A 15,434-nucleotide genomic window follows, 5' to 3' on the forward strand; every position below is an offset into this window, starting at 1 on the left:
ATTGCCAGCTCATGTTGAGCTTCTCATCCACCGACAGCCCCAAGTCTTTCTCCTCAGGGCTGCTCTCAATCTATTCTCCACCCAGCCTGTATTTGTGCTTGGGATTGCCCCAAGCCATGTGCAGTACCTTGCACTTGGCCTTGCTGAACGTCAAGAGGTTCTTACAGGACCCACCTCTCAAGCCTGTCAAGGTCCCCCTGGATCAGCATCCCCTCCCTCCAGCGTGTTGACAGCACCTCACAGCTTGGTGTCATTGGCAAACTTGCTGAGGGTGGGCTCAATTCCAGTGTCCATATCCCTGACAAAGATATTAAACAGCACTGGTGCCAATACTGACCCCTGAGGAACACCACTTGTCACTGGTCTCCTCTTGGACATCGAGCCATTGACCACAACTCTTTGAGTGCGACCATCCAGCCAATTCTTTATCCAAGGAATAAGGGATTTCCTTATCCAAGGCATAAGGAATCCTTATGGTTTGAACCATTTAAATCCAGCAACATCTCCAGACACCCCAAGAATCCAGTAAGCCACAGGGATGTTTGCTCTATGGGAAGATCTGCACGTTGCCTAGAGCCATTTCTGGTGCAGCTCACCAAGCAGCAAGGATACCCACAGTCAAATGTGGGACAGTGGATGTATGACCACTCTTCAGCTATAAAACTTTTGCAGAATTAATCCACTGGGGCTATAAGCAACAGGTTTATAATACAGTGCATCTCGGATTGATCTAAAGCCTACTGAAGTCAAAGGGAGCCCTTCAAATGATTTCGTATTAGCTTTGGCTCAGTCCCCTAAATTAACTTGTGGGCTACATTAGCCAGATGAAAGAGGCTGGGAACACAGAAAGGTGGTACATGTAGACTTTAAATAGAAGATTTTGGTTTTAGTATAGGTTTTGGATGCAACAGAAAGTTTAAGAGATAGATTATTTTTTTTTTTAACAATTTAATTACCTTTACTCATTTAAAAGTTTGTATTCACACTGTAGCTATAAAGACCTATACCTGTTTGTTTGCAGTTAATATAGTAAATGTACAAAACCAAGCAGTAGGAAAAGATATTTTCAATACTATTTACTTCTTCAAGAAACACTTATCCCAGAATCCACAAGGTTGAGAGGAGTCTAAAATGAAGAGACTTATTTTAAAGTTCACACTAGTGTAGACTCTGTGTTGATTCTTTTGTACAGCTGGCGATTTTACCATCACAATCTGTGGTTTACAAAAATCCAGAGAAGCCTGGTCATATTACAAATGTGTTAAGGAGAGATTTGCTGAATGCTTCTTATCCTCTGAATTCAAGTCGTATTAAAAATGATCAGGTTTGTGCTATGCTTATTCATACTCATGTTTTAAACAGTCAAATCTTAATTTGTGTGTACCTGTTCTTAAAGAATGTTACAAGGAAAAATACTTTCCTGTAACATGCCTCTTGCTACAAAATACTGGAAAACCTGCTCTGGCCATCATGTCCACCTCTGAGCTCAGGGGCCACTGGCTTTAAAGTCTCCTTTCTGCAGGTGGCTTTAGCCAAATGACCTTGTCCTCTCAACTATAACATCTCCAAAGTGTTTCACAAACATCTTGTAATTATCTCAATAATAGGGTTTGCTTGCTGTAACAGGTACATGTTTTTTGTTAATAATCCACCCAGGAGTGTGCCTGCACAGTCCTGATCTTTTCAGCTGCTCAGAGGTAAACACACAGATGGGAAGAAAGAACAGGTTGCTGTAATAATTAGCCTTGAAAATTCTGAGCATGGAAAATACACCAGCAGCATGCACTTAAAATATAAACCTATGGGTTTCAGAGAAAGTTCAGCTCCTGCTGGTGCTTCTGAAAATAGTGTTACCAGTTTGCACCTCTAAAAATCTGGCTACACGGTTACTACTTCCTGAAGACTTTCAGAAAAATATATATGCACATCAAATCGACTTTTAAGAATTAGACAGATGCGCTTTTGACAATTTTACTCTGATCCCAATTTTTACAGCCCAGAAATTCCACACTGTGCTCCCTACGCCAACTGCCTAGTTAATGCAGATTTGCTATTTTTCTTTCTACGTGTTATACATAGTAACTTTTCATGATGGTATGTGCAGTGCAATTGGAAAACCGGCAATAATATTTTCATAAATTATTTGAATTTGACAATTTAAATACCAAATGCTAAGGAATCTTTAATTCAAAGTTAACTGATTACCTTCTAAAATGTAACTACCTGCTAAACTGTATGCAACTTATCACAGTGAACCATTGCCATGGAGGTTCTACAGCCATAATGCACTAAAGGGAAGAATATGTATACATATACGTATATGTATGTATATATAAAATAACAATATAATTTACCTCTATTCTTTATCAAAACGTTCAGTGAGGTTTGTCAAAAGTGTAAATATCAAATGCTTTATGTCTTTGAAGAATTACAAATTTATGTGAAATTATATACTGTATGTGGATCCAAACTAGAATCAAAAGAATTCCTCATTAATATCACAGTATAGGCTTATCAAAGTCAGTCTTTGCTCCCTGAGAGACTCTGTACACATTTCTTTAGAGACTGCAGTCCTTTCCAGGGGATGCATGACCCTATATTTGGCTGTTGCTCAATAACAGCCTGTTTGCTGCAGCCCAACATTTACTGAGTATGACAAGTCACTGGGTGGCTTGGAAACTCTACTTAGTATACTCTTCCCGACAAGAAATGGTCTTCATAAAACTTCAACTTTGAGTCCCCAAGTACACCTGCTTCTTGAACTCCACAGGTCAGACAATCTTTAATCTATTTAATACATACCACAGTGAGCTGCATTGCTCTAGTTCCTTACGCAGAATGTTGTGCAGTGTCAAGTCAAATACAGAAGACCATAGTAAAGACTTGATAAAAATGAATGAGGTTACGAACACTAAAGGCACAAGAGACCTAGGAAGTTTAATTTCTTCCTATTTGGTAACCCAACCACAGTCAATGGATTTTGGATATGAAGTGAATATAAAAGATTAAATGTATTATTTCCAAACAGCATGTGGTATGTAGATAATGCTTGCTGCTGTAAAATCTGAAATAATGAATTTAGTGATATTTCAAAGCAAAAAATATTTTTGTATCAAGTATTTTCAGATAATTGATGACAAAAATGTTGGGATATACCATTTCATGCTGTTAAAGTGTACAGCAATCTAATTATTAAGTTATCCAGATAACAACTAACGTGTGGCTGATTATATCACATCTGTGGAGATCTTAAACTTTCCTCTGAAGTATTTGCTATTGGCTTTGAAGCTGGAGTAGCTGGATGTTGTCTGAGTCAGCATGGCAACTTCTGTTTTCCTGCTGAATGAAAGGTTGTGACCTACCTGCTAAGAAAAGACTCACACTGTAATACAAAAATCATATAAGTAAAATCTTATTATAGCTAAAGACACTTTTTCCCTAAAAGACACAAGTATTTTAAAAATCAATGAATGTGTGACAAAGATTTCAACTTCCCATAAAAAAAAGCTAAGAAATGTCACTGGTACATTTGCATGATAACTTAAACAGTCAGCCACTGGAAAAAAATGAAAGCAATTTAAGGCTGAGATTTCCTTCTGCAAACAAATTCATTGTTTTTTCCTTAAGAGACCCTCCCACGTATTTGTTATTTTCCAGTTCATGACATCTTTCCATTAGTCACTTGCAGCCTGAAAAAACACTAATTGTAACATTTACCGTACAAATAACTCTTCCCTCCTCTCAAACTTCACAGTATTGATTTTCACAATGCAAATGACTCAAGATGGTTTTTCATTCATTCAGATTTAAAAGAAAAAAGGTTCCTCATCCCAGTTCCTCGCAGAATGACTTGAGGTGAAAAATAACCCCTCTTACTTATTCTTTTCCTTTATATATATAAAAAAATGCTTTATGTTTGACTGATCCATACATTTTATCCACTCTCCTTCAACCTAAAGTAACTGAAAATATGTTGTTCACTATCAGATTACTAAGAATATGTCCCCCATGCAAAACCAGATGATGCTATATAATGTCCAGAAATTTGGGTGAAAGGCAGGCAGAAAGAGAGGCAGAAGTCCTGTCAGATTTTTCTTTTTGGCACGCCATCACGAGCTGCCTGGAGCAGCGAACCTGAACAGCACTGGGGCTTGAGCAGGCTGAATGAGGGTAATTTACTGAAGTCTATTAAGGAGACCACAGAGTTGAAAGTATAACGCGCTCCTCACATTTCACAGCTTCAGCATTCAGTTTGATGAGGTTCTCGGCAATTAAAGTTATTCTTTGTTCCATCTGTCTATTTGTTAAAAATGGGCAATTTTCTAAAAACCTTTTAACCTACCTGATAGGCAAGCACTAAACTTCCTGCAAGCAGACATACAACTTGCTAGATTTTCAAAAAAATTAAATTTTTACAAGACTGTTTTGAAAAATGTTGTGGTTTAGGTGTCAGGGAAGCCTCCCTGAAGCTGCTGGCAGAATATCAGGAGGGGAACTACCTACAAGAGGCCTTTGGAAAGGCAAGAAATTTTGCACCCCTTCTGAAAATCTCTGGGGTCTAAATGGAGCCCTCTTCACACACCGTGCAACATGCCACTGACCCCTGTGCTTGCCAGCATTAACGTTTTTGCAAAACACAGTGATCATTTATGGATTATCAACTGCAATTGCTTCTTGGTACCACAGGAAAAGGAGTCCGTTAAGCCAAGTTAAACAAGACCATAAATAATCGAAACACTTTTTTGCTTCTCAAGATGAACTCTCTTGCATTCAGTCCTCATGGTAATATACACTGTTTTCTTTATATTCCATATGCTATGGAAAACAGCTTCAAAAAGTACACTAGGAATTGGTATTGCACCTGAGCTTTTTCAATAAAAAATTCATTTAGTAACATCCTTCAAAATGCAGATGGATATTTTTATTGCATTTTGTCTGAGTGATGAAGCATTTTAGCTGAATTCCAGTTTGCTAGCCCATCAGAAGAGAAAGCAAATGATAAGTAGGTGTCACACATTTACTTCAGTAGGAGCAAGGAGGAACTCTAAACACTCAGAAGCCAGATAATTTATTACCTGCACGTAAAAAGTGAAGTTTAATCCTTGCTATGCAACTAGAAAAGGAGTGATGAATATAATGGATATAATCTGCTTAACATGAACAGCAATAAAGCACTAAAAAAACCCTTCAGAAATCTGCAGCACAAAACAAATATGCTGCTCCTAACATGGAATGCTTCAGTTACATAAATTACAAAAAGCTGTAAAATGTTTTACAATCTACTACAAGATCATCTGCCTTTAATCAAAAAGTTATTCTTAGGCTGTAGGTTATAAATGAGGTTTGGGATTTTCACTTATTTCATTTCTGACCGAGAGGCTTTTTATTTTAAGATACGACAAAATTCAAATGACACTGCACATTTTAAACTGACATAAACTGATACAACTGAGAAAATCTGTGGGGAAAAGAATGCACGCAAAAGAGTATAGAATTGTTAATGTATTTCTAACAATATAATGCAGGTGTTGCAATCTAAACTTTAATTTCTCGATTATGAAAAGTAAAATAAAAAATATTGACCACCAATGTAAGAAGAAGCACCGGTAGATTTCCTGCTAGGAAGGTGGCAATATTTCAGGTACTGCTTTACTATATTTGAGCTTGGTTTATGAGTACATTGTATTTCTTTACAGAGAGACTGCTCGGTATGGTACTTGTACACTCGGCTGAGCAGTACCACTTTCGTTCAGCACTGGACCTTGACTCTGGCTCCTGGTTTCCACCTACGTCTGAAAGGACAGAACGGCAGATAAAGCCTGTAGAAAGCCAAAAGTCATCAGAGAACTGACAAAACCTGCAAGAAAGGAGAACTTGCTATACCGCTAACCTCAGCAACTGCAATAGCTCCATCACACGTGTTACAGAAACTGTACTTCAATCAGAGGCCTCATGGTTCAAAATTTGAACTTTGAGCATTTTTATGCTTAATATTCATCACTAAATTGTAAAATCTTGAAGTCTTATAATAATACAGTGCATGTATTTATACTGAGGATTTATGAAGAAAGAAATCTGAAGACTGTGCAAAATAATGTGTGGATTTTCAGGCCTGTATTTTTGAGGACAATTAATCAGTGCATCTACATACATCATGTACTTAAGCAATATTTGAATGAGGAAATTTTGATTGCCAAATCTATTCACATCTCTGAATGTCAATCCCAGAATACTTGTCAAAGCCATAGAGAGTCCAGACAAAATTAGTGATATGAAAACTTTGCTGAAAAGTCTGAATTTATCAGCTCTCTACAACCTGATCAGAAACAACTCAGAAGTATTTCTGATTTGACGAGACATACTTTCACAGAATTGTTTTTCTATGCAATAGGTGAATGGATTTCAGTCTTTTCCTTCAAAACTATCTGCATGTTAAAAAAAGTTTGCTATACCGTACCGTCATAAGAAAAATACGCATATCATTCCCTGCCTAGTTTACTAAAGTTTAGAACTTGTTTCCTCTTTTAGTTTTTTAAAGCTAATGTTATATTTTGCAGTAGTATTATATAGCATATCTCAGCTAATACAGGGGATAGTTGATTTCATAATAACTATGAAAATATCCTGTCCTTTAGAAAACTTTCACACTCCCCTTGCGTAATGGGTACATCTGCAGGATTTTAAAAGCTGTTGCCTAGAACTGTTATAAGATTTACTACGGTGTTAGAATGTGGTGCATCTATTCAGTATTTAAATGTAATAGCCCAGGACGTACCTGTTTACAAATAAATGTCATGCCACATTATTTCCTGTCATTATAGCAACATTATCTTAGAGTCTCTTTCAGCTGCTGGAGAAGAGTCATTGCTTAGAAGAGCACAAGAAGTAGATGGGAACTTTTTTGTTTGTTCTTAGTTTATTTTGGCTGAGGTTTGTGCAATCAGAGCAGAATTTTATTAGTGATGAAGATTAGTTTTTACTTTCACAAGCCATTGACTTGTTCTCATTGCCAATAATCTTTAGGGTTTCCTTTCTATTTCATACAATGAAGTTTCTGAGGTACAGTCTACTTCATATAAACCAGTGTTAATGCAAAATAAAGCTGCCTTGAGGATCAGTACCATTCCAAACCATAAAAACTGTTCCTTTTGTTCAGTCGGCAAGATGTGGGAGGCTGGTAAATAGAGGAGAATCCAAAGAAGATGTAGCAAATCTTCAAATAAATGAGCAATGAAAAAGCAAGAAAAGAAAAATAGGAATTATATAGCCAGCCATGAAACCATTGTCATTATTGAGACTTCATCCAAGACACAGTCCATCATTTGGGGTGACTTAAGCCTTTGTCTCCTAGATGGCAGGATTCTAAAATAAACCAGCATTTTTCAAGAGATGTGCTCAGGCAAGGTGAAACACCTGTGGTTTTGTATTACTTAGCAAAGTCTGTACCACCCTTCCATGTCTAAATGGGAACTATCTTACTAAGACAGTGGACGCTGGATGCATAGCTGAGCAAAACAGAGTTCAGACTTTTGGATCTTAGGACAGAGAAAGGCAGAAATGACAAAAAGTGCATATGAGAACACCGAAGCGGTGGGTGCTCTTCAGGAACTGCTGCACTTGAGCCACAGCAACTGGGGAAAGGACCACGGTAAAGAAAAGTCCACCTTCTTGTGACAGGCATCTACAGATCCTCTGTAATGGGTTTCAGTTGTGTGAAATGATAAAAGGGGAAAAAAGAAAAATGCAGACAATGTAATTTACTAAACTTTGTCTCCTGCCACATAATGCTTGGAGAAAAAAAAAAAAAAAAGTGCCCATTTTACTATGGTAGCAATCAATCTTGAAGTAAATCAAAGCGTTCAGAATTTAACAGACGCAGATGGTTTCCTATTCACACATTTTTATTCATGAATTCAATTTTGGGTTCAAAAACCAGTATAATTACTGGGAAGAAATGTTTGAACTTTACTAAACTGTCAGTTGTAATGTTGAAATAGATTATCAATTTCTTACCAGAACAAGTGAATAACAAAGTTAGATTATCAGGGGCAAATATGCAGAAGTAAAGAATTGGAATGGGCTCACATACTCCGGAGGGAGGCTGATTTATGCAAAGTGACAGTGACAACCTGGATCTAAATGATTAGAATCAACCTCATGATCTAGTTGCAAGTGCACGGCCTTTATCTCTCTTGTCATCCTAAAGGATAATCCCTTCAATTTTATCTCAAAGGTCTTTTTCAATGCAAATGATTCTGTGATTGTACCGCTTATCTTTAAAAGACTGTTTACATTCATATTTCGTTTTTATGCATCATCTAAAGACTGGAATTAATCTTGTATCAAAATGAGTAAAAATAAGAGGGATGACTGAGGGTCACTTCATTGATTCTTCAGTCGAAACTTCACAGAAATTCAGAATGTATTCTAATGGACCCCAAATTAAATTGTTACTTTTTATTATTACTTTTAAATATAATTAATATTCAATGCAAGAATAATTCAAGGATGAACTTCTACTGCAGAAGGTGATGATTATTCAGTCAATGACACTGCCCAGAATCAGGATGAAATCATTATCTGGACCTGGCACTTTCTAGTCAACACCATTTCATGAAAGACGTGAACATCAGCTAAGTATTAAAACAGAAGGAAATGCAACAAAATTGATGAAATAAAGGCAATGAAATAAAAAACACCAAGCAGGTTATGGCTGTACTACCCCGGTGGATCCAGCTTCATAATCCAAGGTAGCTATCATGCCCTAATCTAAGAAGTATGAATAGATCTCATTAAGGCGATTTATTTTATTCTTAAGGTCAGATGAATGTTATTTCTGTATCCTGATGACCAGAGCAATATAAAACCTCCATTCAAATATGGACAATTCAGATTAATTCATTTACATTTCTATTTTTTCACTTTATTCAGTACAGTTGACATAGCTCAACATCCTAAAATGACTGATGTGCTTCAGTTGGCTTCAGATATTTTATATTCTTATTGAGTTGATAACACTGAAAAAGTGTTTATTTTATTATTGAAGTATATATTGAATATCTTTTTTTTTTTAAACAAGGCTGCTAAGAGTTCTGACTAAATATCTAAACTGAGCTTTGCTTTCTGTTTATAAATGTACAAATGGCAAGTTACACTTGCACAGCAGTGCGGAAACCAGGCTGTTGCTGTTGTGATTCAAGTTATTTAGTTAATGATAACTGGGGGAGTTGTTTTCTGCATCTTAAAAAGTAACACCTTGAAGCTTTGAGGTATTGCTTTGTGGGCTGTAAAACAGAGTATGTTGCTAGTTTGACAACTTAATGAAGCATAGATGAAAAACACCAATGAATGATTGGAATATTTATTTCAAATAAAAATGTATGATTTTTAAATTATTCATTATTATTCTAAAAAGCCACATTGTTGTGGCTCCTAATGATAAATATATAGAATCCCCATTCTTACAGAACTTTTTGACGAATACAGGGCATATTAAACAGCCTCAACAATGCCATTTTAGGAACTATGAAAATGCCACCCAGTTACACCCAGTAAATATCTTCATATTCTGGCAAATTGTAAAGCACAAATGGAAAACAAATTCCATTGTTATTTAAATGGAGAAAGTTTGAGTTTTATCTTTGCATGGACAGAAATCCAGTTGCTTTCTACTTTTATAATAGCTATTATAAAATATGTAATAAATATGCATAGATACAGAAGGAATTTAATTTCAGAAGGGTAGAAGCATAGGAAAACAGATTGTTTAGTGCTATATGGTGACAGAAAAACGGATAACTGAATAAGACAGCAAATCAAGTTGAAAGACACTGTGAAGTCTGTGTTTGTATGAAGCAGGAAAGAGCTAACCACATCTCAAGAAGAAAAAATGTTCCTATCTATAGAAAGGAAGAGATGAACCTGTTATGAAGAAAAGTATAGTAAAGATGCAAAAAATAATGAAGACTAAATGGCAAGACCCATATAGCCAAATTAGCCAGCTCTGTAGGTGAAGACTCTCAATTAGCGAAGCCTAGAACAGACCACGGAAAAAAGGAAGGGAGCACTGTGCAGGGAAGAGAAGATACCTTTGTGAGGAACTGCATGGCATAAAAGGAACTAAACAGACTAACGATTTAAATAAGAACCTAAAAAGGAACCAGAACTGAAGGAAAGACTGATTTTGTGGTTAGAACTTGACAATCATCAACAAAGGAATCCAAATTTACCTGCTCTCCTCTCCTCCACATATGCTGCTTTGCATAGCAAAGCAAAGACAACTTTGCAAAATGAGAAAACAGTTCACAGAAAGTTTTACTTTATCTGCACATTCATCCCACAGTAGCACCACCTCCTGTTCTTGCACACTATGCGGCTGCAAAATAGCATATTGCGAGCTGGGGGAAGGTAGCAGTGTTCCCACCACGTCTCCATTAGTGCAGTCCCTGCACGCCGGAACGTGCCTCTGCTGGGATGGGGAGACTTCCCCCCTTCAGCCCCCCCACCCCCACCCCACCACCCCCCGAGCTGAAAATGCCTCGAAAGCATGACTGATCCATAAAGCAGAAAAAACCCACGGTAACCTTGTGTCAAGAGAAGGACAACATTTGGTAAGGCTACAACATTTCTGTTGCCTTTTTTTTTTTTTTTTTTCTTTTCCGAAGGGTGCCAGAGCCTTGTCTTGGTGGTATTCCTGGCAGACTTCTTGCCTCAAAACTAAGTCAGACATGCGAGGGCTGGGCTGTTCCCACTAACTCCCCAGTCCCTCACCTCACAGCTGAAATCCTACAGCGTTTTATCCCATTGAATTCCCTAGTATTTCTTTGCTACCCCAAGTCTGCATTTCATAAAGATTTTCCACCCCAAGGGTCTTCATCCTCCCTTAGCCTTCAGCTGCCTTCTCCTTGCAGACCTGGTGGCTCAGAGGCTTCCTACTCCCAAATCAAACCTTCTGTTTAAGACTCCCATATTTTTTGCCCTCAGATCACTTTCTATTCACCATGACTGCTCCAACACCCTTTCTGTCCATTTTTTACATGTATCCTGCTGTACCCCAGCCCAACCCACTCTTACTGGTCACCAGCACTGACCGCTGCCCACCCCTCGGCTGTTGTGTCTGGCCAAACCCATAACGCAGCTGGTCCTCTCTGCCAAAGAAACACCCCTGTATATGATTCTGGCATGGATTTCAAAGGTTTTAAAATAACCACCCTGGACAGGACACAGGAGGGGAAGGCAGCAGAAGAAGACCACCTGGAAAACCCTCATGGCAGCCCTGCTGGTGTATTCATAGTCCCCCCCATCTGTGAGCTCATACATTTCTTCTTTCTTTCTTTATATAACTAGATAAATACACAATACCTTTTTGAGATGTAATCAAAGTGGTTTTTCAAGCTGCTGACCTACGGCAGTAGTTGGCCCAAACCTGAAGGAGTGCTGGAAGTCTTCTGCATGGTAGGGGCCGATACCGTGGCTAACTCCTAACACCACTGACAACTGCTGCAGAGCTTACCAGCACTGTAAAGGTGCTTTCGAAAGTTCACTGACCATTAGTATATAAAAACGGCAATTAAATTAATGAATTAAAAAAGCTTATTATCTCAAAATGGTTTGTATTCTTTCCTTGGTAATTATTTCACTGGCCTTCAGGGTTAAATGTTGAGCATGGAGAGAGGATACACTTTTGTCTTCAGCAGACAGCAAAGGGCAACCTGCACATACCATAGGCTGCTTCTGCAGAGACATTTGTATTTTTTTAATCTGATGCTGTTTTTCAGCATCCTGTCACAACTACAGAAGAAAAACAACCTGAGACTGTGCTCACTTGCATGTTTCAGTTAGGATATATTGCTAGCATTAATTGCCCATTAATTGCACCTACTTTTTATTAAAAAAACCCAACAAACAGTCCAAAGGGAGGAGGAGTGGGAAGAAGAGAAAGTCGCAGTGCAGTAGTTACTGACCACAGGTGGCTTTTGTTGTCAGGTTTTTTTACGTAGCTATATTCAGCCTCGTTATCTTATTCCCTGAGCACGTTTTTGTGATGGTATTGTTATGTGCTTTGTTGAGTTTTACAAGTTTAGAGAAGTATTCTTGTCTATCAGAACAGTCCACTAACTTTGCTATATCAGCATACTCACTCGCCAGCCTGACAGAATCAGAGCAACCAGCAAGGCAGGAGGTGCCCTGCTTTCCCAAGAACCCCATCGCCATTCTGTATGACCTGTATATACATGCACAATCATATTGCAGGATCAAAAACTAGCTAAGAGGAATTTGCCTGACACTTGAACCACGATTGAGTATTCTGGAACACTAAACATATATTCATACGTCAAGGCACAATGTATGGCAATTTTTTTCATAGAGTCATCTTACTACACAAGATAAGAACCTGAATATCCTAGTCTGCTTCTTTTGCAAATAATATCCCAAATGAAAATGGAAATTGCCTCTGGTAACAAAAAAATAGCTATTTGCAATATGACATGGATTTTCTCATCCCCTGGAAAAATATTTTTATAACTATCAATTCTTTTTATGTTTAGTCTTTGCAAAAATTTGTTTGTTGCAATCTATCTGTATAATAAAATACATTACAGCAGTTTAATGTGGTATGCATATACTGTAAGAAAGTACATGCATTTAGCATTAAAAGAAGCGAACAACCCGCACTCAGTTAAGGTGGGTGTCTGGTGCACAGCAGGAAAAGAGAAATTAATTCAGATTTGTTATAAATATATGTCCTTATAAATTTATATTTTATTTATCTATTTTTTCATGATTTAAATAGACAAATTCAGATTTAAAATAAAGATCAGCACACCCTTAAAAAAATAGCTCTTTGAAGTCAGGCTTCTGCATCACTAGGCTGATTTTCAAGAGTGCTTTAACCCCAGCAGTGCCCAGTAACAGTGATGATGGGAAACCGGCCTTCAGCATTATAGAAAAAAAAGATTCCATAAACTGCCTCTGTGGGAGAAATGAAGCGATGTCTTTTGGGGGAAACCTGGACTTGAAGGGCCATTTGTATCAGTTTTTGCAATCTGTCCAGTGCCATTGAGGTGCAGTGCCCTGAATTCACACTGTATCAGCTAACCTTTAAAACTTAACTGACTTCAACCCAATGCCATACGAGTTCTCCTTTGGCCAGTTTTGCTAGGATCCCACTGAGGAGTGGAGGATTTGCCATCGGGTAAGTGACAACTGATAAATCCTCAGCTGAGAACCTGTGCTGCCGGTCAGACTGTTACCGTTTTGGATGACGAAGAAAATGTACCTTCTCCGAGCGATGCATTGGCTAATTCAGTCAAGGGGTGCATGAACCGCTGATCCCCTCCCTCCATTCGAAAAGCATCTCGCTGCGGGCATGTGGACTTCCCTGGTGTCCACATATTGTGCTTGTGCTGGACTCTGGGAGCAGCATGTTGGCTGGTGACGGGAGGCACAGCCGGTTCCTCTTGGTTCCCTACCCGGCTGCAAAGCTCCTTCATCTCTGTCTCTAGAAAAAGAGGCTGCTGGCCATTCCTAGTGCTTGAGAATCACTTCTTTTGGAGTTACACCTATCAATGCTAGTAAAATTTTCTGCTGTTGTGGATACCCCCTTGAAATGCAACCTAGCTTCCAGGATTATTAGAACTGAAAGCCTGGCTTTCAAGGGTGCATAACAACCAGCAGTTCTTCAAAGGCAACTGCTGGGAGTTAGGTAAAATAAAAAAAAAATAATAAAAAAAAATAATAGGTCAGAGGCTTTGATCTCTGCTAACAGCCTTACCCACTTGTTGCTGGAAAGCCGCTGGGGCACTGAGCGCAACAGGCTTTGGCCACCCTGTGCATGTATACTTGAAGATGTTTTTAATCACTGAGTTTTCCAATTCATCAACTCGCTGATCTTATTTTAGTCACTGAGTGTAAAGGGCAGAATTACTTTTTTGTATTTGGAAGAAAACAGAGGATCATGAATCTAAACAAAAGCTTCACGCACAGGCAGTTCCTCGCTCAAGGTATATGACAGCAACGATCACTGCTTTGAAAATTTATTCCTGAAAACAGAGGTATTTGAAACCCGTTTGAATAACACGTACTCATTAAACAGCACTCTCTTTAGGAGATGGAAACCAAACTGTGTGCATCATAGCTACTTTAAAACAAACAGGAAAAGGTAAGTCCTGAAAAATTAGTTGGCCAATACCATGACAGATTGCTCTGCTTTTTTCTGTTTGTGAACATAAAGAAAATTTAATAAGCCAAGATCATCCAATTCCTTCAGGAGTTACACTGCAAATTACGACTCACATTTATTTTATAACAGTAATGCACCAATGATTTATAATTTCGATAGTAAGATCCTCTCAGGGCTGAAATTCAGCATATGAGAACAGAGACATAATTTATACCTTCCTTTCTCGTTTTGAAGGTTATTGCTTTTGGGTTTGTGTGCATATTTAATTTTCCATATACATGTTTAAACAAAACACTGACATAATATGTAAAAGATGAAATTTTACAGACAATTAGCTTGTAGTGTTATTTGTTTCCTCCTCAACGCTCAGTTATGATTTCCTTCTACTCCTTTCTCCCATTTCCCACTTTTTTCAGCTAGTCATGCAACTATGGGACGACTGGTCTCCCGCGCTGGCTTACCTACATGGCTGCTGTAAATGAACCAGCCCTCTCACTGCAAGGTGCGGTTTCACAGGGATGCAAGTGCTCTTGGAGTGGGCAGGGAGAAGGGTAACTACTTTCTTTCCTCTCGCATACCTGGCAGGTGTCCCCTGCTGTCCTCCCACCCAGGACTTTCTCCCACAACCTCCTCTCCTGCTCCTCAGCTTGAGCCTCTGGGGGCATTGAAGAAGCAATAAATGAAGAGGGACAGGACCTTTTGCACCAGTGGAAGGACTGGTGGTGGTGCGGAAGAAGAATCGCGGCAGGGCAAGGCAGAGAAGCATCTGAAAACAGGGCTTTCTGCTTTGGAAAGCAATGCATGCAGATGCTGTGACCTGGACCATGGGTTGCCTCTTCTGTAACCTGGACTCTTCTCTGCAGAGAGCAGGGAAGCCCCGTTTTGGGGTAGGGAAGAGCCAAGACCCAACTCCTCAATCATGGGCAGAGCAAGTGACCTCACAGACATCTGCCTGTTCTCGAGCCAGCTCTGATTCACCCTGAGCTGTCAAGCAGCAGCAGACCCAGACTGTCCTCAGGGTGGGAGGGAACCTCTACGTACTGCATTGAAGATGTACAGTGGAAGACCAGGAAAATACTTGTAGATACGATCGTTCTGCAAAGCAGTGCAAAGGAGGCAGCTGACAGCGAGCTTCCAGGCTATGCCCGTCCTGAGTGCCCCACTTGCGATTCACAAAGCCCTGGAAAAGCAGCTCTCCCTACCCCTGGCAACTTACCAGGGATGGAAGCTTACTTAAAATTTTCTACCTGCT

At 38.9% G+C, this 15,434-nt stretch overlaps 1 protein-coding gene across 2 annotated transcripts in view; it reads right to left on the reverse strand.

Moving 5' to 3' along the window:
- The window catches only part of EPHA6 (EPH receptor A6), a 513,578-nt gene that overhangs the window by 287,785 nt on the left and 210,359 nt on the right, over positions 1–15,434 (reverse strand). The gene's annotated exons all lie outside the window — the stretch shown is intronic.

This window comes from Falco biarmicus, chromosome 2 (assembly GCF_023638135.1).
Source record: "Falco biarmicus isolate bFalBia1 chromosome 2, bFalBia1.pri, whole genome shotgun sequence".
In the NCBI taxonomy this organism is placed as follows: domain Eukaryota; kingdom Metazoa; phylum Chordata; class Aves; order Falconiformes; family Falconidae; genus Falco; species Falco biarmicus.